Consider the following 26326-nt stretch of genomic DNA (forward strand, 5'->3'; position numbering starts at 1 on the left):
CTAAAGCATTTTTGACAGACCCTCCCAACCCAGGTGGATAGACACAAGCTAGTAGCAGAGTTCATGTTAATGCTCAAAAATGCTGAAAAGACAATTGTTCGAAGTTATGGCTTCAGTATCTGAGTGCCAGGCCAAACCGCATCGTCAAAGTGATGTCTATTAACTATTTTTATAGCACTAGCACAAGCCCTGCTAGCCTAGATCTCTCTACCCAGGCGAGAAGGCATGCTCCAAAATGCTGTTAATGTGTCAGGGTTAACTGACTGTTGCACTAACCCTTTATGATCAGGGCGAGGGAATGCTCTCATATACTACAAAATCAATGGGAGTGTAATAATGTACAAGATGAGGGTAGTATCCTTTTAAATAGTATGTGAGCCCTCTAGTGGAGCTCAGCATGTTCTATGTTTTAGAACCAACCCAGAGAGGCAGTATATACACAATTAAGCCTTACATATTCTGCAAATAGCAAACAATGGGCGTCAGTTGGGGATTTTTGCTTGACTGAGGACTATAGGATCTGTTCTATTATAGAAATTTATCCAGAAATCTATCTAGATAATATGTGTGTGTGTGAATATATCTATATGTGTGTGGGTGTGTGTATATATAGAGAGAGATACAGACAGACAGATAGATATTAAATTCTTCAGCAGTATCTACTTTTGTAGATCAATCTGGTATAAGGATAAGCTCACTCAGCTAACATTTTCCTTTGAGTAATTGATACAGAATTAATGTCACATTTATGTTTATTTAATTTATTTATTGTGAATACTTCATTACTTGATACCAGTGCTTGAAGTGTTTATAAGCATCTACTATCGCAGTTTAAGAGTTCTTTACCTGCTCTCTATCCTGCTCCCTGAGCATCTAGTCATGGGAAACCCTTCCCACTGATTCTATGTTCAAGAAAGATAAATTGAAATGTGAAAGGTACAGAGAAGAGCCAATAGGCCTTCCCTTCTCTCGACCATTCTCACTTATAAGAGGAGATTGAAAGACCTTAGCTTATTTAGTCGAGTAAAAAGGATGGGGGTGTATTATTATTGCTGCCTCCATATGCATTGGAGGGAGGGGCAAATAGCTAGGCATGTGACGAGTTTTTTAAACTAAAGGACAATATTGGCACACGTGCAAGTGGATATAAGCAAATTCAGGCAGGAAATAAGAAGAAGGTTTCTAAATCAAAGGGGAGAGGTTCTAGAACAGATGTCAAATAGGAATTGTGGGGGCAATCAATGTAATAAGTTTTGAGAGGGAGATGGACACATTTTGTAGCACAATTCTATGAAGGATTGCCTGGGATGGTAGGAGACATGGCTCAACACAACTAGAGATCACTTCCATTTTATGTCTGATGTTCCTCAAGCTCATGTTTCAGGATTTCAGCTGGCTACTAGCAGGGATCAGAATGGGATGTTCCCTCTACTCTCAGTGGATTCTGGGAGGCTTTTAAAAAAAGTTACCTTCCTCTGAAGCAGCACGAGATGGCCATGACTAGAGATGGGACTTGGGGAGGGGCACTGAACATTCTCTCTCGTGTGCTTGGTTGGTTCTTGCTCATATGCTATGGGTCTAACTGACCAACATATGTGGGATTGTGAAGGAATTCTCCCCCACCCTCCAACTCAAATTGACAATTAGCTCCCAGGAGCAGAGAGGGTGTGAAGGTTGCTTGCTAGGGGTATCTGGGTATCACTCACTTAATCATTTCCATGCCATTCTGCGAGCTTCGGGCATTGGTGCACCTCACTTCCTCCTGTTCTCTGCATGTGGTAGTCTAGTCTCCTTTAGGCTGCTGCAATACTTTAACCTTACATTAAAAAGGAGACCAGCTAAAGTGGTGTCGGTGGCCTGTGCTATACAGACAAGACTGTACAGCAAGACTACCTATGACTCTCCCATGTAAAAATTATATTGGCCCAAAACCCAACATGGACAACATTCCCTATACAAGTGACATATTATACAGCTCAATTAGGATTTGGGGGTTTTTAGGGACAGTTCTTTCTGATATGCTCTCCTTCCTGATCAGCCCCCAGCTAAGCTGTACTCTCCCTCTTAATCCTGTTACAGGTGTAGTAAGGTATGGCCTGTTGAGTCCACAGCAGCTCATTAATCTCTTCCTCCAATGCAGGTTTCTGTACCCTCTTATGCACAAGCTACAGTGTTCTACGAAACTATCTTTTGATTTAAATACCTCAAGTGATGAGTTAACTTGGATATCAGTCAGATATCCTTAGTTATCCTCAACTATTCAGATTTCTGCTTGTAATTAGAGAGGGGCTGGAAAGAAAGTTTAGTCAACAATTCTGTAGTTTGGATACAGAGCTGGGTTCAGGTCCATGCAAGGACTGTGATATAGTAGAGGGGTCAAAGCTGACTAAAAGATTTGTAAACAGACATAGAAAACAACCTAAGATGTTCATTCCCACCTAAGAAGAAAAAAAAAATCACACTGTGGCGCACACATTGTGTCCCTGTATGTGTCTATCAACAGCAGAGAAGACATGAAAATGAGAAAGCTTTACTTTGTAGTTTATCTGTTCTATCTGCATAATGCAGAGATCAAGAGGAGATTTTTTTCCCTTTCAATTTATGACTTTGCTTACCCTCAGCCATTTCCTCAAAGGGATAAGAACATCCACACACTCTTCGTAATGATTTGCTGTGTTGCTTGAAGAGCAGAAAGGTATTAGAAACATTATCCAAAGGGGATGCTTTTGGGCAGAAGGGCCTGCTGCTATCATTCCTGGGGATGCCAGTGAAGTCAGTGATATTGTTACTGCTGACTGCACTGGAGATTTCACTCCAGTTTGTTTGGCTTAATACAATAAAATGAAATTAAAATAAAGTCTCCTCTAGACACTGACTGCTATCTAAAGGAAACGAAAACCTACATGAGCAGAAGAAAGAGCAAGCTGCTTGTGTGTGATTATATCAGCAGCTCTGATGGTTAGACATTTTTAAGCAGAGTAACTTCCATCAATGTCAAATGGAGTTAAACACCAACATGGACAGGATACTATGCCCCCAAGAAGTGCAAGACACATGCACACAAAAATCCCTCTTCATCTAACAGCAAGAAGCAACAATCAACAAGAGTAAGAAAATTAAAAATTAAGGTTGATACTGTCATGACTTCAGGGCATACTGCATGATCCAGCTGTTGGAACATGATCCAGCTGTTGGAACAGAGGACAGAGAACTAATCGCAAATGAGGAAAAAAATGATGTATCCACATGAAGGATCTGTACTGATGAAACAGCTTAACGTTTCTGAGTTACTGTGTCAATGCTTATGGGCTGGCTCCTGTGGTGTATATCCTGGCTGGGGTTCAGAAGGACGACAGAGAGTCTTAAAGTCTGGGGCCACTGCCAAGAAAAATTGAGATAATTTAAAAAAAAAAACCTATGTGCAATACAAATGTACGTGGTGGCGGCAGCAAGTGTTTGTGGTTTGAGTCCCTGTAGTTTTCTTTCTGTAAAGAGCTTGATTACAAGTAATAATAAACTTGAATGGCTGGACCTCTCTCGGTGTTGAGCATGGTTTAAAAACAAAGTGTCAGAGTTATGGTTGTTATGGATTTATACTGTGTTACAAGTGCAGGTAGCCACAAGAGAGCGAGCAATGGTGTGGGGAAGTGGGGGCAGGGGAGAGGCATTGCAGATGTCATGGTGCAGGAGGGGAATGGGAAGAGAACATATTGTAAATATATAACACTTTGGTGACATGACAGCAATATTTCAGGTGCAATGCACATTAGGCGTCTGAATTAGTATAGTAAAACAGCCTTCAAGGCTAATTTATATTGGCTCTTATTCTCATGAAGGATACAAGTTAAACTTGACCTTAATCACAAGCACTTCAGAAGTCAAAACATTTATTTAAAATGATATCCATGCTTATTGACTGTTGGGATGGTATCTAAAAGGCCAAAGATGGGGCATAGTGACACAATAATATAAACACAAATGCATGAAGAGATATTTGTTTCCATTTCCTTAAGAAATTTTGACTTGTATTACGTTTAATAAACACTGCATGATTTTAGAGAGGCATATACATGCAGTGAATGATACAATGCATTTCTGTAATACTTAAAAACAAAGCCCATAAGAATTTAGTATGAAACTATTCATATGTTGTATATGTATGCATGTATAAAGAGAGTGAGCGCTAGCTCTAGTATGTTGGGAGTGCTCCAGGATAGAGTGGGAGAGTCCACTTTCCTCTCTTTCCAAAGTGGCCCTCTTGTCCAGATCACAGCCTTTAGCTTTTCCTTCCTGAACTACACACATTAAGATGAAGGGCCTCTCACAGAGGGTTTGTCTACATTGCATCTGGGAGAGAGCCTCCCAGCCTGGATCCATACATTTATACTAGCAGAGCTTGCAATAGAATGTCAAGAACAGGTGTAGCTTGAAAGCTAGAGTCACAACATCCAAGCAACATCTATATAGCTATTTTAAACAAGCTAGTGCAAGCGCTGCAAAGGTATCTGTGGCCCTGGACTGGGAGACTCACTCTCAGGGGTAGCATAGACATAAGCCTAGTATCCTCGGGAATGAGCATATACAGGTCTTTTGATATCTATTTAATGGAATCAGATGGTAAGAAACTAGCCCTCTATTAAGGGAAAAGATGGGGTGACATTAAAAGAAGCAATACAGACACGAGACAGGGATAAAAGGGAAAGGATGGAAATCGAGACCAAAGTAGCAAAAAGAATAACTCCACAGCATTTAACAAATACTGCCCTGCTTACTTGACTACAATACCAAGGAGGACAAAAATCAAGAGAAGAAACTCCAGTCTTTCCACAGGCAATGGGGGACTTTGCAATGGAGAACACTGCTTTGCAATGGAGACTATTACCATTTGGTGTGAAGCAATCCCCAGAATGTTCAAAGCCTGTTTGAACTAGATCAGGATGAGACCTACCACGCAAGGGCAACAGGCAACGCTTGCATGTGGGTAACTTAAAGATACTTTCCTCTTTCAAACTACTGAGAAGCTGCATCTACTCAAAGTCTCTTCTCCAGAATTCTGTGCTTATCTTTCCTTAATGAACACACTGCAGCTGGTAGGTGCACCAGTAACTGACTGTCTTAGCATGTCACTTAGGTCCCAACCCAATAAAGACATCTCTCTAACCTAGTCCCTAGAAACAGTTTACACAAAGGGAACCTACGTTATACAAACCCTTCCGGTTTGAATGTTCCTTCTTTATAAAGCATCTTGATAGGGAGATTCTAGGCAGGATTGCCAGGCAAATAGCGTTTCATGGCATTTCTCTTTGCTGCAGTGTTTGTGGGAACTGCTTTGCATATAAAAGGAGGGAGGAAGTATAAATGTAAAAGTCTCTGTGTACATGCAGAAGAACACTTCAGGAAGTGTGTCCAGTTATCTATACACATTACAAATACGAGAACAGAAAAAGGCACCTATGCTCTAAGACTCTACTTTAACAGCTCCCTTAAGGCTCATTACTATTCAAAATAATTTTCCAAATACTTATTTTTAGCTCAATCTTTAAAAAAAAGCGCTTCCAAGAATCATTGACAAGGGGCTGCTAGATGGCAGTTAATGCAAGTGGAAGCAGGTTGCTGTATCTTTCCTTAATCCAAGACATAAAATGACCCTTCCCTCACCCAAAGACTGAACAGGAGTGCTACAAGTTAAAAACATTAAAAAAAGAAAGAACCACCAAGTGGCAGAGACTTGCTGAGCTCATCCCTAGTGTGATGTCTTTTAAAGAACTGTGTGCGCATGACAGCTCATGACAATACCAGAGGGTAGCTGCTCTCTTCCGCTACACCTATCACAAAACTAAATCTGTAATGCTCCAAATCTGTTTTTAGTCCATAAAAAAGTGGGAGGGAGGTGAAATCATATCTCTGATAGGGCGGTGAGCAAAACCATCTAGCATCCTAGCTTGGGTAGATGACAGATCAAAGCAGACCTCTTGGCAAAAAATTGGGGAGGCCACCACCCTCAGGATGAGCTTGCAGGGGGTAGGCAGACACAGGCCCAACCCACTCCACCTCAGCCTAAAGCTCTAAGGGTGCATCTACACTGCACCTTTAGTTTGAAATAAGCTACACAATTCGAGCTATGCAAATTGCGTAGCTTATTTCGAGTTAATTTCAAAATAAACCACCATTCTAAAACATCCCGTAATCCTCAAGGAATGAGGCTTACAGAGACGTCAGAATTGCGAGCCCATTATATTTCAAAATAATGGGCTTGTTTCAATGATGTGAATAGCAATTTTGGGATACCAGAAGTATCCCAAAATAGGGTACATCTACACTGTGGTGCTAACAGTAGAGGAGCAATCCATGGGGAATCCAGCCACAACACACTGGGCAGCTTGTAATCCATAAGCAATGCAACCAAACTCTATTCAGTTGCCCTGGACTCTTTCACACACTCCCATCCAGGGGGTATCTGGGTTCTGGAGTTGTTGTTATTCTTGCTGGGGTAAACAGCAAGTGGCAGCCCAAACCGCTCCTCAGTACTGGAAGCTCCGGCAGTCCTTCTGGGTCTCTGGTGTTGTAGCTCCAGCAGTAGAGGCTGAGGAGAGACATCTGGTTTTCCAGCAGCTCTCCTCCAACTGAGCTTGAGGGCCTGCCTTTTCTATGTCTGGTTCCTGTCCCCCCCACCCTCCTTTGCTTATGGTAAAGAGGTCGCAGGTGAACTGGCTCTGCAAACCAGGGGTGGCCACAACTCTTTCTAGATCTATCAGGGAGGGAGGCCACACCCCCTCACTACAGGCAGTTATGAAGAAGATTGCCCTCCGTAACCACTTAATGTAGGACAATATGTAATAAGCTTAACCTGTAGCAGGGGGGCCTTAGAAAGTTGTTCCTAAAAAATCTAACCTAACACTTAAGCACTGAAATAGGATTTCAAGGGATGTTGTGGAATCCATCATAGGAGGTTTTCAAGAATAGATTGAACAGATACCTGTCAAGGATGATCTAGGACAGTCAGTGTTTCTCAACTTTTTTTTTTTTTTATAAAGTACCCCTTTTTAAAAAAAAAGTATAAGTATCCCCAGTACCTACGGTTTTCAGACCCACAAATTTTTTTTCTACCATTGCAACACATTTGTTTAAACAACTTAATCATAGCTGGGTGGGCGTTGAAATTTTTGGGTGTAAAAAGTACAAAAATAATAAAGCGCTGTAAAACTTAAAACAAAAATATAGTTTTCTCCAAATTTCAGTTGTGTTGACGTACCCCACAGACTTCTTTCAAGCAAAGTGAGCACCATCCATCCTCCTTCTCTACCATAGCTCTGTTAATCTAACTTTAAAACCAATGAGTAGTCCTGTGGCACCTTAGAGACTGACACAAATACATACAGAAGCATGAGTTTTCATGAGAAAAAACCATATCAACCCAAATCTGATGAAGTGGGTTTTACCCATGAAAAGCTCAGGATTGTATAAATATTCTTGTCAGTCTCTAAAGTGCCACAGGACTATTCATTGTTTCTAGTTTTTTTTAAAATCAGCTCTAATGTTTTGTTACATCAAAATAATTTAGGTGGAAAACACAAGCTTTCTGTGCTTTACTCAGGAAAGCACAGGAACTGCCTGAGTATTGCCGAAGAAGCAGGCAACACCAGAGTGCTAAGTTGGAGCAATGTAGTGACCATACCACATGAGACTTTGCTTGAGGACCTGGGTTACCTTCACCATAGGACTTAGAAAGTCAAACACAGGAACCAGCCTAGGACCAGTATTACCAGCTTGCCTGGCAGCCTTGGAGAGGATTCCTTATGGTTGTCCAGATTGTTGAAACAGCGGTAAGCTCTGTAGTTGAACTGGAACTGGAAACGGAAACAAAAAGGGAACTTTCCTCCACTTCTTTAAATAGTTATGTTCTTTCAGTTCACAGCGACTAAAGGGACTGGAGGCCCAGGACTTCTACCCTGCTAGGGGTAGTGCCAAAGCTCCCGCAGAGGGGGAGAAAATAGCTGTCTGCTGCTTGTCTTCAAACCTCCTCAAAACATTTCTTTTTCCGCTTTTGTGGAACATTTTGGAAGGACAGCTGTACTAATTAAAGACCTGAACGAAGCCAGGCTACTAAAATGCTCCAACAACTTGAAGGGATTAGGTATGGAAAATGGTGAATTCACATCTACTGAATATATTACAGGTTGAAGACACCCATTGTTTGGGTTTTATGGCAGAAGTGCAACTGAAAATTACTGCTGTTATACAGGGTGGGAAAAGACACTTAGGGTATGTCTAGACTGCATCCCTCTGTTGGCAGAGGGATGCAGATTAGGCAGGTCAACATTGCAAATGAAGCAGGGATTTAAATATCCCGGGCTTAATTTGCACAAAATGGCCGCCTTTTTGCCAACTCAGCACTTTGTCAGCAAAAAGCAGCAGTCTAGACGGGGATCTGTTGAGAAAGAAAACCTTTTTCAACAGATCCCTTATGCCTCCTGCAAGGTGGTTTACAGGATCTGTCGAAAAAGGCTTTCTTTCTCAACAGATCCCCCTCTAGACTGCCGCTTTTTGCCGACAAAGGGCTGAGTCGGCAAGAACGGTGGCCATTTTTATGCAAATTAAGCACAGGATATTTAAATCCCCACTTCATTTGCAATATCGACCTGCCTAATCTGCATCGCTCTGTTGACAGAGCGATGCAGTCTAGACATATCCTCAATGTTTATTCTTGTTTGTAAAGATACATGGCTGTCTAAACCATTTACACGGACTTTTTATGATTTACTCCATTACACTCTATTTGAAATAATGTACATAATAGGTGCCTGTGTTTTATTAAAATTCTGGTTTCAGTGGGACTTATCAAAAAATCTGTCAACTTGCGTTTCATCTACTAATCAGTGCAGTCTTAAACTTCTGTTTAATTTCAGATAATAGCAACAGCTCCATTCTAGTTACATGAGAGATGAAGAGATTGATCAGAGTGAATTTCACTTTGCATTTCAGGTATTGTACACCTATAGCTTTAGCAAATGGAATCTTCCTCAATACTCTCTACCACTGAAAAATCCCAAAACTTAATGCTGCCATGTGACAGCTGCTTGAGACTATGTACAAAGCTTGGTTTGCTGGTCATAAATCTACTTAGAAGGAATGTCATCATTCTCCACTTGACATAATATCATTGATATAACCTTTTAAAAAACTCTTTATAAATATCAAATTATCAGAATATTGAGGAATAAATGTTCATGTTATTTCTCTACTTTAGGGCTGCAAGAAAAAAAAAATCAATACACTTTTCAGTTTCCAAGTGTATCTGAAAGAAAAGAAGCTTTTCTTGATAATATTTTAGAACATTCTAACTCTTACCCATTTATAGGAACAATTTGAGTACAGTAATATTCCTTAACGGGATTCTTAATAAACCTCTTTCCTCCAAAACAGAAGCGCACTCCAGCCACCAAACTGAAACATGATATTTTCCGTAAGACCAGTAATTTTCGTCTGCCTTCAGCTAACTGATTTAATTCCAACTAGTTTCCAGAGAATCCAATAGCGTATGTAAAACATTACAGTGATCTTCATTTGAACTTCCTCTCTACAGGGATTAAGATCATTTTATCTTTCCCTAGTCCCTGATATACCCTCAGAAATGTCACCTTTGTTCCCCCACCACCTCCACTTTCCACCATTAGCTGTGCGAACTTCAACTGCCTTCTATATTTGAGATCCAACTAGTTAGTAGTCAGATCATTTCATTATTCATAGTATTGTTATTACTACATATACATGAGAGTACAAGATGACTATAGTGATACTCTACTTAGCACTTATATAATATCCTGGCATGAGGAATCTCATGGTGGCATGGAACTTAAACTATCACAGCTAGATTTACATCACAACCCATCTGCTGACACAAGACTCAGAAAAGCACCAGGGGAGGGAACAATGTGGCCTGGTCTCTGAAAAATAGAGCTGTTCAGGAATTTTCCGTGTCTCTGTTTAATCAGCAGAAAATGTTTCTAAAAAAAACCCCAAAACACTATGGGAGGACATCAAGTTTGAACAAAACAAAAGCAAAAAACCAAACAAATCCAATCGATGTGCCATTGCTTATGTAGAAATGAAAAATTTTGGACAGTGAATATTTCATTGTGTCAGTCGAATGAAACATTACTTGTTGGCCCAGTTTAATATTAATATGCTTCCACATAAATTTCTGTGACACCTCATAGGAAGTAAATTCAGGTGCCTTATACATTTGTTGTTCTCCCTTATGAGACAGACTTGTATCGAGGCTTCATTTCCCATGATGCAACACAGTCTATCCTCTGACTGAGCTGTTACCATGCACCATGGTAAACCCATAATCCTGATATGCTATGGAACACTATTGAACCAATGCAGTCTGGCTGGGAAGTTTGGGAAACAGAAAGCCATGACGCACCCGAACAACAGCTCCTGATGAAATAACATGGCAGCACAAGTGGATGTATTATTAGCATTGACCCAACCTGAAACACAATTTTTAGGTTCAGAAATGTTGAAACATTTCACTTCCATGCTGAAAATTTTCAGAATTTCTTGTTTAAACACAGTGTTTGATATGTTGATATTTTTGTTATAATTCAGAATAAAATGTCAAATAAATAACAGAATTTCCCATGGAATTTCCCATGAAATTCTAATTTTTTCATCACTTCTGTTTAAAAAAAAATGCAGATGCACTGTGGTCTTAGAGCCATTCTAAATTGTGCTAAACAAAATTCAAGTATACGTCCCTTAGTAGCCACAGGCAGTGGGGCAGCTCAGAAGCAGCAAAAAGACACTTTTTATTTCAACCCCTTCCCCACTCACCAGAACTGAATGGAAGTCTGGTGCAAATGATGATCTGGACTTATGTTTAGAATAGAATTGGGCAAAGTGTTCATCAGTTTCTCTCCACCCCCCCCCCCCCCCCCAAACTATATTTGATTCTATTATGGTTGAAAAACTTTTGCAAAATTAGATGAATTCTGAAAAAAAGGTAGGTTTTTTTTTTTGCATCAGAGCTTCATGTACCAGAATGTTCCACAATTTTGACAGGTTTTTGCGCATCAAGGGCCACTTCCAGTCAGAAATGCACATAACATTTTAAAGATACTGCCAGACCACCTCAGAAGAAAGAGAAAAAGTCTGGGGGCCAGCACACTGACAAACTGGATAAAAATGCTTCCTTTCACGAAAGATGCTTCCTTTCTTGATCATCTTTGTTCTGAGTTCTAGTCTCATGTCTGCCAATGATTGGTTAAATACTTTGCACTAATCAGATACAACACTTTCCAAACATGATGTAGTTAGATCTACAGATCTATCCTCATTTATAGCTGTGGAAACAAAAGTAGAGAGAGCGATTAAGTGATATATCTTGTGTCACATCCTGGTCTCCTTAGTGCCAGCCTAGGCAACTATGTCTCCCCAGGCAAGATGCTTACCTTTTTGTTCCTCAGCTTTACCTAGCTTGCTACATGGCAGCTACTATGAAGATCATTTCAGTCATCAGATTAACTTTGATTAGTAGGGTTACCAGGTAGCTTCAGAAAAAATACTGGACACACTTGATGGGGAGGGGGGTACCAGCCAGGAGGGGAGTGGGGCGGGGGACAGGAAGCAGGGCTGGCGGGGGGGGGGGGGGGGGGGGGCAGCAGGGCTAGCCGGGAGAGATTGGAGGAGGGGCGGCCGGCAAGAAGCATGGCTGATCGGAGGAGGAGGAGGAGGAATGGGGGAGGGGGCAGCTGGGCTGGCCGGGGGAGATTGGGAGGAGGAGAACCAGCAGGAAGGAAGCAGGGCTGGCCGGGAGGGGCGGGGCTGGTCAGGAGGGGTTGGGGGGAGCGGGGCTGGCCGAAGGTGAGGGAGAGCAGGGGAGAGAAAGAGAATCGGCTGGCGGGGAGCGGGACTGACCCAAGGCACATGCAGATCCCAGGGCGCAACCTGTCCCGCGCACGGTCCCAGCGAAGCATGAGAAAGTCCAGCTATGGCTCCACAACATGCTTGAACAGCGCTCAGGCGCACGGACAGGGCTTCTTCTCCTCCCCAAGGCATCACTCCAACGTCAGACGCAACCAGAGGCTCCCAGCGCCGATTGTGTCCCCCCTCCCAGCCATTCCCCCCGCCTGGCTTCGGTCGGGCGCCCAGCCAGAATACGAGAAAATACTGGACACTGCACATGCCCAGTATTTTCTGAATCTATTAACTGGACAGAAAGCCCAAAACCAGACTGTCCAGTTGAATACCGGACACCTGGCAACCCTATTGATTAGAGTGGTGCTCCAGCCAGGAAGCAAGGCCAGAATGCTGTCTGTGCCTAGCCCTCTGGCCAAGGAGCAAGGCCGGTACTGACCCTGCTCCACCAGTGCCCCAGTACCACGCCACCCAGTTTTTCAGATTGGTAGGAAGGGGCTGTCCCCACTCTGCCAGCACTTTAGTGCTCCAGCTCTCCAGCTGGGGTGCAGGCAGTGGGGCTCCAGCCAGAAAGTGGGGCTGGAGTGGAGTTTGGATTCCCAATAACAGATGTTATCCTAGCACCCCAGTTTTGGTTCAGAGTAGATTCCAAAACTGCAATGTGTCTTGTTTCCAGCTTTCAGGTTGAACGTGGCCAGAACCACACAAATTATTATTCTTGCATGATTACAGCCCCTAATGGTGGAAATCTCATGTGAACAAAAACACTGAAGTTCCTGCCATTGTGGTCTGGAATCTGCAAGAAACGTTCGAAAGACTTCAGCTATATTAATTTGAAGCCTAAGTCTTCATAGTAATCCTTGTTGGACCTTGAACCTTGGAGCCAAATCCTAATCAAATTCAGATCCAAAGGCCAAATCTAATCTCTTTCCTCTTTCATTCACCACCAAAGTGCAAATTCACCTGTAGAATAGGAACAATCCAGAGCCTGCAGTATAGCCTTTTGTTAAAATGTATGTTTGACAGTTTGCTGTTGAAGCCTTGGTAAACAAATCTTATAATTCTCACCAGGGGACTTTCACAGGCTCATAATTACTAGGTGTAACAGGGTCCCGCCAGAAGGCTAGATTAGAAGGGGAAGAGAGGCATCTCTAAAAAGCAGGAAACAGCCCTGTCTAATTAGGAAAGGATTACTTCAGGGCAGCCAGGCACAGCTGACCCAGAGTTATCACTGGTGGAGTGGGAGCAGGGGAGATGGGGCTGCTATAAATCAATTAGAGCCAACTGATGTCACTTCAGAATGCCATGGGGCCTTTTAAAAAGCCTTCCCTGCTGGGCAGGGGGAAGATATGGAGAGTGGGAATGGAGGTTGGAGTGAAGTGGAGACGATAACAGATAAGGAGAGAATTGGAGACGCTGATAAAGAGCCCGTCAGCATTGCCAGAGACAGCAGGGAAGGTGAGGGGCTCGGACAAGGAGTGTTTGGGCTCCCATCCCCCAGGTAGCTTGAGAGTCCATCCAGTAGCTGGAAAGAACTGTTTATCCAGCCCAGGCTGACCAGGGGGCACCTACCCCAACAACCTTTTAACTGACTTACCAAAGCCAAACCCCAGCAAGGGCAAGCAGGGACTGTGCTCCAGTACCTAAACTGTGAGACTGAGATGTGAATAGGGGCCTGGCCAGTGTTCCCCCTAAACTGCATGATTAATCAGCCCCTCCCAGTCAGTCAGATCTATGCTGATTAACCATCTGTGAAGCTGTGCTGCCATGCAGCTTAGGCTACGTCTAGACTGCTTTCTTCTACTGAAAGAAGATATGCAAATTCAGAGCTAATTTGTGTATCTTCTTCCGATGGTGTTATCGGAAGAGTTTTGTTGAAAAAGAAAGCAGTTTAGACGTGGTTCTTTCTGGAAAAAACCCTTTCGAAAGAACCCTTCTTCCTAAAAAAAATGAGGTGTGCAGGGTTCTTTCAAGAAGGTTTTTTTCGAAAGAACCGTATCCAAACTGCTTTCGTTTTCGACAAAACCTCTTCCGATAACACAATCGGAAGATGATATGCAAATTAGCTCTGAATTTGCATTTCTTCTTTCAGCAGAAGAAAGCCATCTAGACGTAGCCTTAGAGGGAACACTGGTCTGGGGCTCACGAGTGGGACTGATCTGGCCATACTAGCTAATCCTAGAGCAGTCCAAAACCTTCATTTGGCTCCTGCCTACTAATACCCCCTATTTTAGGACATTTGATAAGTATATGAAAGTAGAACTGATAGTGGAAGATTCCATATTATAACTAAGCATAATGTGTTTTACTAGGACTTGAAGCACTCCTTTACAAGAACTTAAGCTATAAAATTCAGCCTAGCTTTTCAAGCCCTGAAAAAGCATATTCTAGTTTCCATGCTTTTCATATACCGATGACCAAGGTCTGAGTATAGAGAATGTTGCAATTCTACCGCTCTTCATTCCTGGGTTTAAAATGGAATGAAATGCGAGTAAAACATTTAGGGCCATGTCTAGGGGCATGGTGCAACAGCTTCGCAGAGACAACTTACCTGGACTTGTAAAGATTAGAAACACTGGCGCAGGGCTAATGAAACAGCCTTGCAGGCACTGATGGATGATCTCCTGTCTGATAAAGGACAAACATCCTTTATCATCATTCTGGACTCCTTGGTATCATTCAACACCATTGATCATGCTGTCTCACCTGAGAGAGGTGACGGGAGTTCAGGATAATGCACTAAAATGATTTGGAGGGATACAGCTAGCAAGTAGTGATAAACAACTGCACTTCCAATACTAGTCCTCCTACCTGTGGGATTCCACAACAATCTGTTCTGTCTGGTCCTCTTCAACATCTACACGCAGCCATTCAGTAAACTGGTCAAAAGATGTGGACTCAAATGCCAGCAATATGCAAATGATACACAGCTCTACCTATCTTTCATTACATCTTACCATTCCGTTCCCACCAAGGTGGCCTAGTGCATGGATGAAGAAAGCTGACTGAATTTGAGCAAGACAAAGACAATGCTGGTGGACAGAGGAGAGTGTTTTGAAGGGTTTGCAGTCATGTTGTAGTCTCCACTGATTGGAGAGGCACATTCATAATGGGTCAATTCAGTCTGTAGTCTTGGATTACTTGCTGAGACTGAGTTCTCACATAAGAAGTATTACTCACAGATGCTGTTATCAGCTGCCCTTGGCTAGGAAATGCTGTTGCATCCTAGCAGAAGACGACCAGGCCCCAGTTATTGGCATCTTAAGAACTTCTCAGCAGCACTATGGTAGGACTTCAGCTGGACTACCTGGCCACAAAACCAACTAGTACAGTATGAATCTACAGTATGCCTCCTCAGCAACACAAGCTACCATGAGCACATCAAACCTTTCCTCCACCTCCTACACTGGCTTCCCATAGAATTTTTAATCAGTTTCAAGGTCTCAGTCCTTATCTTCATAATGCTCTGTGGCATGAATGCAAAATATTCTCTTAGGGTTTGTCTACACAGCAAGACTAAAGTCGAATTAAACTACATAACTTCAGCTACATCAACTGTGTAGCTCAAGTCGAAAAAGCTTAACTAAGCTTTTGGCACTGTCTACACAGCATGGTGTTTTTTCTTCGACTTCCCTTACTCCCTGTGAAATGAGTCAGAGTAAGAAGTCCTCCAGCTCAACTTTATTTCAAAATAAAGGCTTGTAGTGTAGACATGCGTTTTGTTATTTCAGAATAACGCTGCTGTGTAAATGTACTCACTGATATATAAGCTCCAGGATGAGTACCATGATCAATAACTATGCTCTTCTGGTGCAACGAAACTCTATAATGTGAAAAACACTGAAGGGTTCAGAAGACAGAACTTGCAGAGGATGGTCTGAGACTGTGGAATGAACTCCTTCCAGATCTAAAGAACCATTACAAACCTCACCATTTTCCATTCTGAGAGAGAGACACTACTTTGCTTCTAATAAATATATAAATATACTTGTAGCTGTCTGTTTAAAACACATACACTTTTCATTCTGTGGAGAACATTAGAACAGACACTACTGGGATGTGCAGGATACAAGATCCCACAGAGATCAGACAAAGATTTCTATGTCACATATCCTCCTTGCAGCTGGTATAGTAGGTAAGGCAGTAGCTTGAGGAAAAGAGCTAAGGTCAGGATACCCTTGTGCCATGCTGGGCCTGGGCTGCATTTTTGTCTCTGGTGGCTGTTGCAAGGAAGCATAAGTTAAAGTAGCCTTCAGCCTTAGCTGCTCTAACACGATGAAGAGAGAATGGCACACAAAACATGCTATCCAGACCAAATTAATGGCCAACAGATCACAATATGTCAGGAGACAATAATGCATTTGTTTTACTTTTTATTAGCACCTGGGTGTTCAGTCTGGGGACTCTCAGACACTGTAGGGTTAGGAATCCAGTTCCCTTCACACAAACTTATCTTTGCCTTATGGGGAACTGCAGGGTAAATACACGCTGCTCTGTGGGTGGCAGGATTATTTTGTTTGCTTTTTTGTTTTGGACTGATTCTTATGCCCAGAAGCAGGGGAGCTGCTTCCCTAAGACATACAGCTTAAGAACTGCATTCTGCACTCTGAACAGGTGTTAGAGACAGAGAAGGATGTCTGAGATGAGAGAGGCCCCTGTCTTTATTCAAGGTATTGCCCTAGAGATACAGTTTATGACAGGTTTCTTGTCTAGTCCTCATTTCTTCAAAAGTAGTGTTTAAACAGCTGTTTCAGGGTGAGCTCTGAGTAATTGTGCAGGTATGAGACTTACATAAAAGATGAAAAATATGTAAGATGTGTACAGTAAAAATGGATTTTTTTAAAAAAAGCCATAGTAACAATATGCGCATTTGTTTTGCAAAGATCTGCCTTATAAAGAGGGCAAAAAGTTGCATCCCTGCCCCATATACAAAGCAAAATTATTCCAAGGGTACATTTAGGGAGGTCTATGCCACCGTTGTCATCCTACTTTACCATTCGGTGCAATCCAAATCCCTTGCTTAGTTAGTGGGTGCAATGTGACTACCTACCAGGAGGTGGATTTGGAAGCATAGAATTTCTGCTTGATAAATTACAACTCTTAGCAGTCACCAGTACCATCTGAATTCTGAATGCATTGACAGATCCCCAGCTGAAAGAACATTAGAGGGACACACCACTAAGAGTGGAGTTGGAAATACCGCAAATGAGCAAGCTGATCCTCAGATTCTCTCTAGGTTGTGAAAATGCAGTTTTCACCCGCAATAGCAATCTTAGCATAAAAGTTGAGGCAAAATCCATTACTTTTCTACTGTTTTCCACCATTTTGTGAAGTCCTGTCTTCCTTTTTCAGGGGACAAATCTTATCTAACTTATTGAAGGCCATGCAGTTACCTCTCACCAGAAACAACTTTAGAGCAAAATGAATCTACACCAAGAGTTTTAGGCACTTCACTCATTGGCCTAGCACTAAGTAGGTTCACCAGGACTAGGAACAGGGGGAGTTTGTGTAGACTGACAACAGTATCCTTCAGTTTGGTACTTTCTTGAGCACTAGGCACTCTGTTGCTGAATGGATGGTATAAGAAAGGAAGAAGTTTCTTACACTTATTTCTCCTCAGTATATCCATATAATACATGGTAGAGTTTGGCTCTTAGTTGGCACTTCCACCATTTGCTGGACAGTAGGTTCAGTAATAAGGTGATTTTAATAGGGTTTAGGAACCTATTGAAAGTTCCAGTGAATGCCTAAATACCTTTACAAATCTGGCCCAGCATCACTTCATTCACTAGCCTATTGTCCACCAAGGAAACCCTGCTGTTACTTTTCAACCATACCCATTTAATTCATCCCTTGGAATTCATCCCTTGGAAGGCATGTAAGGGAGTGTCCCCTATCACTGTGCAGCTGTGCTAATCCAGGACTACAGCTTTCCAGTAGCAACTATGAGCATTTCATTTAGTTTAGACTGTTTATTAGGAAGCATGTAGAATAGTGATAGAAATGTAGCTGTGTTAGTCTATGTAGCTAGAGAAACCTGTCATGGGAATAGCTATGGGTAACAAATTGTGTTCATTTGTTAAAAAAATGCAGTTCTGTTTTCTTGGAAACAAAAGCATGTGTGTATGAACCAGCCCCTTTTGTGGGTTTGTGGTACTGTATCAGGCACATACTGTGTGAGTTTTATCTGTGAGAGAGAATATGCATGCAGTTATAGGAACCAGGATGTCTTGGCAGTAGTGACTAGAGCTTGGATTCAGTACATATCACATGCTGGGTAAAATACAGCTGAACGTATTTCTCTGACTGATTGTCTAAAAAGAGCTTCACTATGTGATTTTTTTTCCTGCAACAGCTCACCATAAGTGCACTCAAAAGAAACTGTGGTTTGAAATCTAGGCCACATACTCACTTCTCCAGTTCCTATTTTATTTTATTGTAGAACTCTGACATTTTTATAGTATTTGTTCAGAATCCCAATTTTGATAACTTTGCATTTCTCTGAATACCCAAAGACACAAATAAAATAACTTATTTTACCAATAGGGGGAATTTAAAATTCAACATTAACACGTCTAGACAGTGGAAAAGCACAACCCATATTGAAGTATGGATACTGTACATGTGCAAAACAGGACACTTATTAACAAACTACAGTAAACTTCCAATAATCCGGCACCTTTAGGACCCAGGGGGTGCCAGATTATCAAATATGCCGGACTATCAGAAGGGGGGGCTATGAGATGTCTGGGGTGGGGTGGGGTGGGGGGATGCCACCCCAGACCCCTCATAGCCCCCCCTTCCGATAATCTGGCTCTGCCCCAGGTGTCCCCGATTCAGTCGCTGCTGGTCAGTTTCAGCAGCGGCTGAATCGGGGACGCCTGCGGCAGAGCAGCTGGGGTGCTGCCGGATTGGTCCAGTAGCGCCGCCCCTCAGGCGCTGAGACACCAACCCGGCAGCACCCCAGCTGCTCTTGGGGACGCCTGCGGCAGAGTAGCTGGGGTGCTTCCGGGTTGGTCTCGCAGTTCCGAGGGGCAGCGCTACGGGACCCACCCGGCAGCACCCCAGCTGCTCTGCCCCTAGCTTCCCCCATTCAGCTGCTGGTCAGATTCAGCAGCGGCTGAATCGGGGAAGCCAGACGCAGAGCAGCTCCAATGGTCCGGCTGCCTGGAACACTTCTGTGTTTCTGCTGGTGCCGGACTATCAGGAGTGCCGGAGCATTGGATGCCGGACCAATCAGAGACAACAGTGGAGACTCAGATTAAAATAATGTTCTGCCACCCCCTCAGCTCCTGCAGATCTTCAGACATTGCAACATTTTGCTTATAAATATCCTTTACTTCCCAATATTAGACAAGATGGCTCTGGATTCATCATCAGGAGTGGCACTAGACGAGCTGCCAGCAACTGGCACCCTAGGCAAAATGCGTGATTGGCACCCCCACCTCCAAAGCCCTCAATGGCCGTTTATCTTGGTGCCCTAGGCAACCGCCTAGTTCACCTGTATTGACAGGCTGCCACTGTTCATCAGTTGTTCAGAACTGTTCCTCCTTCTAAGGCCGTAACACCTAAAAGCTGTCATCAGCCCTTGTCACCAATAATCACTAGCCTCAGAACTAGAAATACATCAGGTTTTAATAAGGGCTAGTGGCAGATCCAGAACATTTCTCCCAACCGTAGGGTTGCCAGGTGTCTGGTTTTCGCTTGGACGGTCCAGTAATTGCATCTTCTGTCTGGTAAAAAAAAACCCAGAAAATACCAGACATGCAAAATGTCCAGTATTTTCTGTTTTTCTCAGATGGAAGGCCGTCGGACACATGTTTCCTCTGTCGTGTCTGGCAGGGGAGGGGGGCAGGGTGTCCCTGGAGCCACTTTAAAAACTTCCCCCAGCCTCCCCTGCTGCACAGCCAGATACTTCTGGTTCCTCTCCTGCCCGTGGGAGAGGCCACACAGGAGATCTAGCCCTGCAGCATGTCAGCCAGGTGGCAGGGAAAGAGGCTGCTGCTCCTTCCCAGGCTCAGGAGGCTGCCAGAAAACTCCTTTTGCGATGAGCAGAATGAGAGGGGAGGAGAGGAAGGGGATCCATTCCCAGAGTGGGAGGAAAGGGAAGCCCCTGAGCCTCTTCTCTGCATGGGGCACCTTTTGGAACTAAGGGGAAGCCACAACAGGGCCAGTTTCTCCCCTTCTCTCCCTTCCCTGAATAGTCTGGCTAGCCTGTGGCAGACTGGAGCCTTACCAGTTAAGGAGGCATGCAGGACTGGAGGGAAGGTGGGGGGGGGGGGGAAGGGGGAGAGAATACATTGCAGGAGTGGGAAGGAAGAGGATCACCCCCAGCCCCTTCCCTGCTTGGGGTGCATTTAGAGAGGAAGGGGTGGCCACATCTGGGCAAGCCCCAGAACTCCTTCCCTGCAATAGGCAGGATGCAACAAGGAGCAGCGTCTTGTAGCCCTAGCTAGCCCTACACTGGCAATGCCTCCTTAACTGTTAAGGAGGCATGAGGAACCTGAGGGAAAGGCTGGGGGGTGGGGGGAGGGAAGAGAAGAATCCCTTGCAAGAGGGGGAGGGAAGGAGAAACCCCCCCCCCCTTTCCCTGCATGCAGTTAGAGTTGCCAGGTGTGCGGTTTTCACCTGGACAGTCCAGCAATTGTGTCTTCTGTCAGGTTAAAAAAAAACCCAGAATACACCAGTATTTTCTGTTTTTCTTGGATGGAAGGCAGGCGGGGACATTTTTCCCCTGCTGTGTCTGGTGGGTCCTTTTTTTTTTTTTTCTCTTTGGCTCAACCAATTTTTTTTCCCCCCGCCATGTTCGGTATTTTTTGTGAAACTATCTGGCAACCTTACCCAACCTCTAGTGCCAAATATTGTTCCAGACACCATACTAAAAAGAGTCTTTAAAAAAAAAAAATCCTTCCCTCCCCTCCCCCCCCCCCCACTAAGTTTTGGTCCATTGTTCTACTGTTCAGTATTTCACCCCTGTGAGCAGATAGGCTGAAAGCTGGAGAGCTGAGTAAAATATAGATGTAAAACATGAGGGGTGCATTAGAGAATTACAGGGTGTGACGTGGGAATTGCTTTCTCCATTAGGATTGTGATGAGGTGCACTTACCTTTAGCCTATCCCTGGTCATTGGTATCTTCAGCCTGCAGGAGGAGCAGGAGCTATTTGCCTCTCACAGTTTGCCATGGTTTGGTCTTCTGGCTAAGTTACAAAGTCCAAACTCCTTTTTAGAATAACAAAGGTTCAAATGCAAGTACAAAAATAACTCTCTTAATTAATAACTTCTGCTTTGATTCATGATCCCTTCAGAATTTCCCCTATGCTGAGCCTTCCCCAGAAGGATTCCCTCCCTGCTCCCTTCCCCAGGGCACCTGACTTTATTTCCTGGGTCTCCCTATTCCCATTTACAAATCCAAATTCCAGAACAGTAGCCTAACCTGCTTCCTGGGAGTTCCTTCTACCCATTGTAGACTAACTGGGTATCCCCTCCACACAGGAGATTACTCCACTTTCTGTGGGTTCTCCTATTCCCTTCCCCCGGGGCCAAATGCAAACTGTGGGCCTCTCTGGTATAGGGACAGTCCCCAGTTTTCTCATTAGAACTTACTGACAGGAGCACCCAACTTTCTCCCTCAAGTTCCAATTCAAGGGCAGGCAACCTAGGGTGTTGGGCTGGTGTGGGGAGGTCCACAAGGCTACAAATGCAGTAAAAATAAGATATTCAAAAGTTTAACCAATGGAACAGGGAGGGGGCTGAAGACGCTCCTCTGCTGGGGAGCAATTTGAGCTAGGGCCAGCCCTGGTCACCTTTTCACAAGGTTGATAGATCTCTTGGGGCTCTCAAGATCACCTCTAACCCTTCATTCAGGGCTTATCCTCACTATTCTACCACTTCTGGGTTCCTGGAGCAGCTGCAAGGTATCTTTAAACAAGAGCTCACTTTCTTTTCCACCTCCTTTCAAACAATTCTCTATGCTGCTCTCCCAGTCTCTTTCAAGCTCAGTTGCTCCATTACTAATTAGCTCAAAGTCACCACCTGGAGTACCTGATTGCACCCAGCTGTAGCCTACTAGGTAGTTATGGGCCAATTAGATTCTAATGCTGCTGAATGGCCATTGGCCCTGTCGAGGATAAAGAGTAAAACACAAAACAACAACAAAACCCCCTAATCTCACTATCTGCTCTCTTTGTTTTATTAAGATCCAGACTGAGAAGACTCTTTTGCATGTCAGATCAAGCCTGCCAGCCAATTTGTCACTGTCCCCTACAAACTGAACCAATTTCTGTTCACATGATTGTGCCATTGTTTACAAGATTAGCTTGGTGAGTCAGGGAGAATTCTTTGGCGTACACTCAAGACATAAATGACACATTTTGCATAAAGTGTGTTTGGAAAGGAAAGACCCAATTGCAGAAAAGGATCTCACAAGCTTTTGCTGGGCTGTGCACACAGTTGCCAATATTAAAAAAAGTTACAAGAAATATTTGTCTAAGTAAACAGGGGGTCTGCTGGACAATAAGCTACCAGCTATTGCACATCCTGTGAAATGTTAGCAGGATCTAATGCTTTAAACGTTAATTACTATGTTTACAAGTTTGACACTATCAGCTTGGGCTTGAATAAAGATATTAACTGGTTAATACACTATACAAAGGCTATTTCCCCTCCTTTGATGTTTGAATTTCCATAGCAAATATTTTGTATGGGACACATCCAGCCTGACTTAGTTAGCTTCATAAACACTGGTCCTACAATTGACAGGTAAATGCTTTTTGCTGTTATATACTCATGACTCTGTAATTTCCACTCCAACTCATCTGATAAAGAGGGTTTTACCCAAAAAAACTCATGATCTAATATGTTTGTTAGTCTCCGAAGTGCCACAGGAGTGCCTGTTGTTTTTACTACTTTAACATGGAAGCTCCAAAAAGCATTGTGTGTACTGGTAGCCTACTGGAGATCTTCTGAGCTGGTAGACCTCCACCCTCCCAACAAGGGAACATTTTAAAAACGACAGTGTTATAATAATTGCACCTATAATTTCACCCCAATTGTAGCTCAACTCTAAAAAGTATGTATGTAAAAGTTCATAAGATGTCTCAGTAAGCTATAACAATGAACGTTGATGGGGAAACATACGTAAAGACGACAGAAAGACTTAATTAGTTCAAACTACAAGACTGACATATTTAAAGAACTGTGTTATGATCATGCCTGACAAATAAGAAAAAAGTGTGGAACAAGGAACCAGGCAACCAAAATTGGTATGTTGCTTAATTGGTGGACAAAATAATGAAGGCATTGGCTGTTTCACCCATCACTCCCTTTTTGGATCCTTAAAGAAAGGATATTTTGAAGGGAAAAATACAGAAGAACAGATGGAGGCTATTAGAAGGATCTTCTCCAACCTGGCTGTCACTCCTACTGTCTCCTGAGATTTTGGATCTTCTTTGTTCTAATCCTGAGAGATGTCTTCACCAGACCCAGTCAGAGAGAGGATCCCAGATTACATCACCACTTCTCCTGGCTCCAACAGAATCCCCAATACCACCTAGGGTGAAAAGGGATTGAACTTTCACAACAACATCAATGACTCCTGCCTACGTTCACTAACTCATCTTTTCCCTCAAAGGACAGTTATTACCCTCTTTGACACCCTCTGAAATGGTGTCAAACAAGAAGAGATTTCCTTGTAAAATGCTCTCCAGGGAAAGAGAACACGGGATGTGGTTTAACAACAGCCCTACTTAATATTTTGTATTTCAAATGCTTTAACTGTTTTCCTTCCTTTCTTCATCTTTTATCAATGGGCAAAAGGATTTTTAGCATGGTGTTTGCTAAGGAAGCTGTGGTCTCTGCATAACAAACCCCCAATTTGTTTAGCATTCTTTAATCGACAGTGACTGAGCTATATTAACACTTCCGGCCCAGATAATCTATCTAAAGTAATACAACACTTACTCCATAAAAAGCTGTGTGTTAATACTACTGTATGTAGAACACATTTGAAATATATAATATTGGTCACTGAGGGTAGTAGAGTCACAGAGATCGTATAAACTTAGTAACAGGAAAGGAAAAGGAGCTGGACTCCTCTCTACAATAATTCTGAGATGCATGAAGGAGATGTATGGAGAAAAACAAACAATCTTTTAGTTACTTATTTTAGGTTCAATATAATCTAAGTGTGAGGATGATGCTAGTCTAGATCTCGCCCTGTATGCTTCAGTGAACGTATCCTGTCACCTCTTGGAGCCCTTAGTGCATTTGGGTAAAACAAAGTATCACCAAATGTTCTGTCAGTTGAGTTATTGCAGGAGAGCATGCCTCCAAATGTTGTTCATGTACAGAGGCTGCCAGATCAGGATGATCTGTTTTCAGACATGCTGTCAAAAAATGACATATTGAACTCTAGATCTACATACACAACTCACTGTTGCCAATGACAGCTGTGTGCATAGACTGAGAGCACAATATGTATCCCTTCAGAGCATTAAGGTTATTATAGAATTCAGAAGTTTCAAAAGTGCACACTTTTTTGTCCATACCTTCTTCCACCAGCAGGTGCCAGAGCAACAAAGGCCTGAGCCACAGACTGCTGAAATCAATGGAAATACACCCATTGTCTTGAATAGACTCTGGATGAAGCCCTAAACAAGAAGAGAGAAAATCAGGGTGTTACAAAGACATTTTAAACAACAACAACAAAAGTTTTAAGCCAATATTTAAAGGAAAGCTTCACTTATTTTCTCCAGCATAGTATTCTGAAAGTGCAAAGGGTAAATGACAAATTTCCTCTCTCACATAAACAGGTTACCTTTCTGTTACTTAAAACCAATTTCTTGTTCTGTTTGCTAAACAGGCATTAGACTGAGAGGCATAGAAATGTCAAATTTAGCATTTGTTATTCAAATAAAAGTTCATACATGGAAGAAAAATACAGAACACTGTGCTGGAAAGGACAAATGCAGCTTTCCTTGAAATCCTGTCAAAGTTTATAATGTTGGGACAAAAATCTGGTTTATTTTATATATAATTTCTATTATTATTTCTGACATCCAGATAAATAAATTATTTCCACTCAAAACACAAGTACTGTATTATTGTTTCTTTCAGAAAGGATCAGTTCCAACAGTACATCATTCTTGAAAAAGTTTCCAAGGACATAGACTTATATGGCGGCAGTAGATGAAAACAATAAAATATCAGATTTCATTTTTGAGCTTCAAAGGGGCTATTAAACTGAAGTGTGAACTTGTTAATAAATGTGCTGCAGCACCTTGCCAGTGTGCTGAAAGTCAAAAATCAGTGTGGTGGACCCATTACAGTTCCCATCCAATTTTCATTCATGTAACCAAAATCTGACAACATCTGGCAGTCTTTTTTACAAGAGAACTCCAGATCTGGGACCTGTGTGGGAGGTCATCCATGAAGTACACTGGTAGAGCTGTACAGGAAATGTGTCACAACACCTGCTCACAAAGACCTGATGCCGGGCAATACCAAACATCTTGTGTGTGGTCCTGGAAGTCCTCAATTCCCAATGACATCATACTACTGAGACATGATAATAAAAACTCCAGGAATAGTGGATTGACAAAACAGGTGTATCTCTAGCTGACCAAACTTATTTATGGTCATAAAAGATTCATTCAAAATCTTTATAGATTTGACTAATACTTATTGTGTGAGGTAATGTGGTTTCAAACCCTGCCTGGAATCACAGAATAAAAACACATTTACCTGAATTCTGGGCTGCTAAAAGCATCTGTTTCAAACATGCATTTTCTTTCTCTACTGTTTGATTTTCCTTTGTCAATTTTTTAAGAACAGCAAGTGGATTTTATTCTTCACTGCAGTTCTCATATCCCTCCCCTGTATTTCATCCTCTTCCATCTGGAGAAACTCCCATGACAGATGAAAGCAATTGTCTTCCAATGCAGATCTTTGTCTTAACTCTCCTGCCAGCTCTGACTTCACTGATACAGATGGCAAGATGTAGATGGCATGGAGTTGAGCAGGTGCTGTTAATACTAAGCCAGCGGCCGAGGAAGAAAAGTTCTGAGTTGCACACATTTTTCTTCTTTTGCTTCTCAAGCAAACATCATCTCAGCTGGTTTGCTGACTGGGAGTGATTGGATATTGCAAGCCATGTAAAGTATTTTACCCATATTGCTGGCCTTTTTCTTTCTTCTTTTCACCAAGAGGTACAAGATATCACCACTACCTGATGTGCCCATTTTTTCCAGCAATGCATTTGCAAAAGATATTTTCTTTTTCCTTACAATGATTCAAACTTAAAGAAACAAAATCACTATATGATTTCAAATATAGATTTTGAAAATGAATTTTTCTGGATCCCTAAGAACATTGCATGCTGCACACTTCTGCCTTTATATTTTTAAT

The 26326-nt window shown here is 42.6% G+C and overlaps 2 long non-coding RNA genes across 2 annotated transcripts in view; both read right to left on the reverse strand.

Moving 5' to 3' along the window:
- Positions 1-21193, reverse strand: part of LOC149525282 (uncharacterized) — a 38429-nt gene extending 17236 nt beyond the window's left edge. The window contains exon 1 of the long non-coding RNA XR_016348608.1: positions 21029-21193. This is a non-coding gene — a long non-coding RNA (uncharacterized LOC149525282). The remainder of the gene's footprint in view (positions 1-21028) is intronic.
- A 2140-nt stretch (positions 21194-23333) lies between these two features.
- Positions 23334-25950, reverse strand: LOC142826722 (uncharacterized). Its single transcript, XR_012900930.2, has 3 exons — positions 25664-25950; positions 24469-24570; positions 23334-23471 (listed from the first exon to the last, which is right to left on the reverse strand). It is a non-coding gene; the product is annotated as an uncharacterized LOC142826722 (long non-coding RNA).
- Positions 25951-26326: the final 376 nt, after the last annotated feature.

The sequence above is a fragment of the Pelodiscus sinensis genome, chromosome 2, assembly GCF_052426305.1.
Source record: "Pelodiscus sinensis isolate ZL-2025 chromosome 2, ASM5242630v1, whole genome shotgun sequence".
NCBI lineage: Eukaryota > Metazoa > Chordata > Testudines > Trionychidae > Pelodiscus > Pelodiscus sinensis.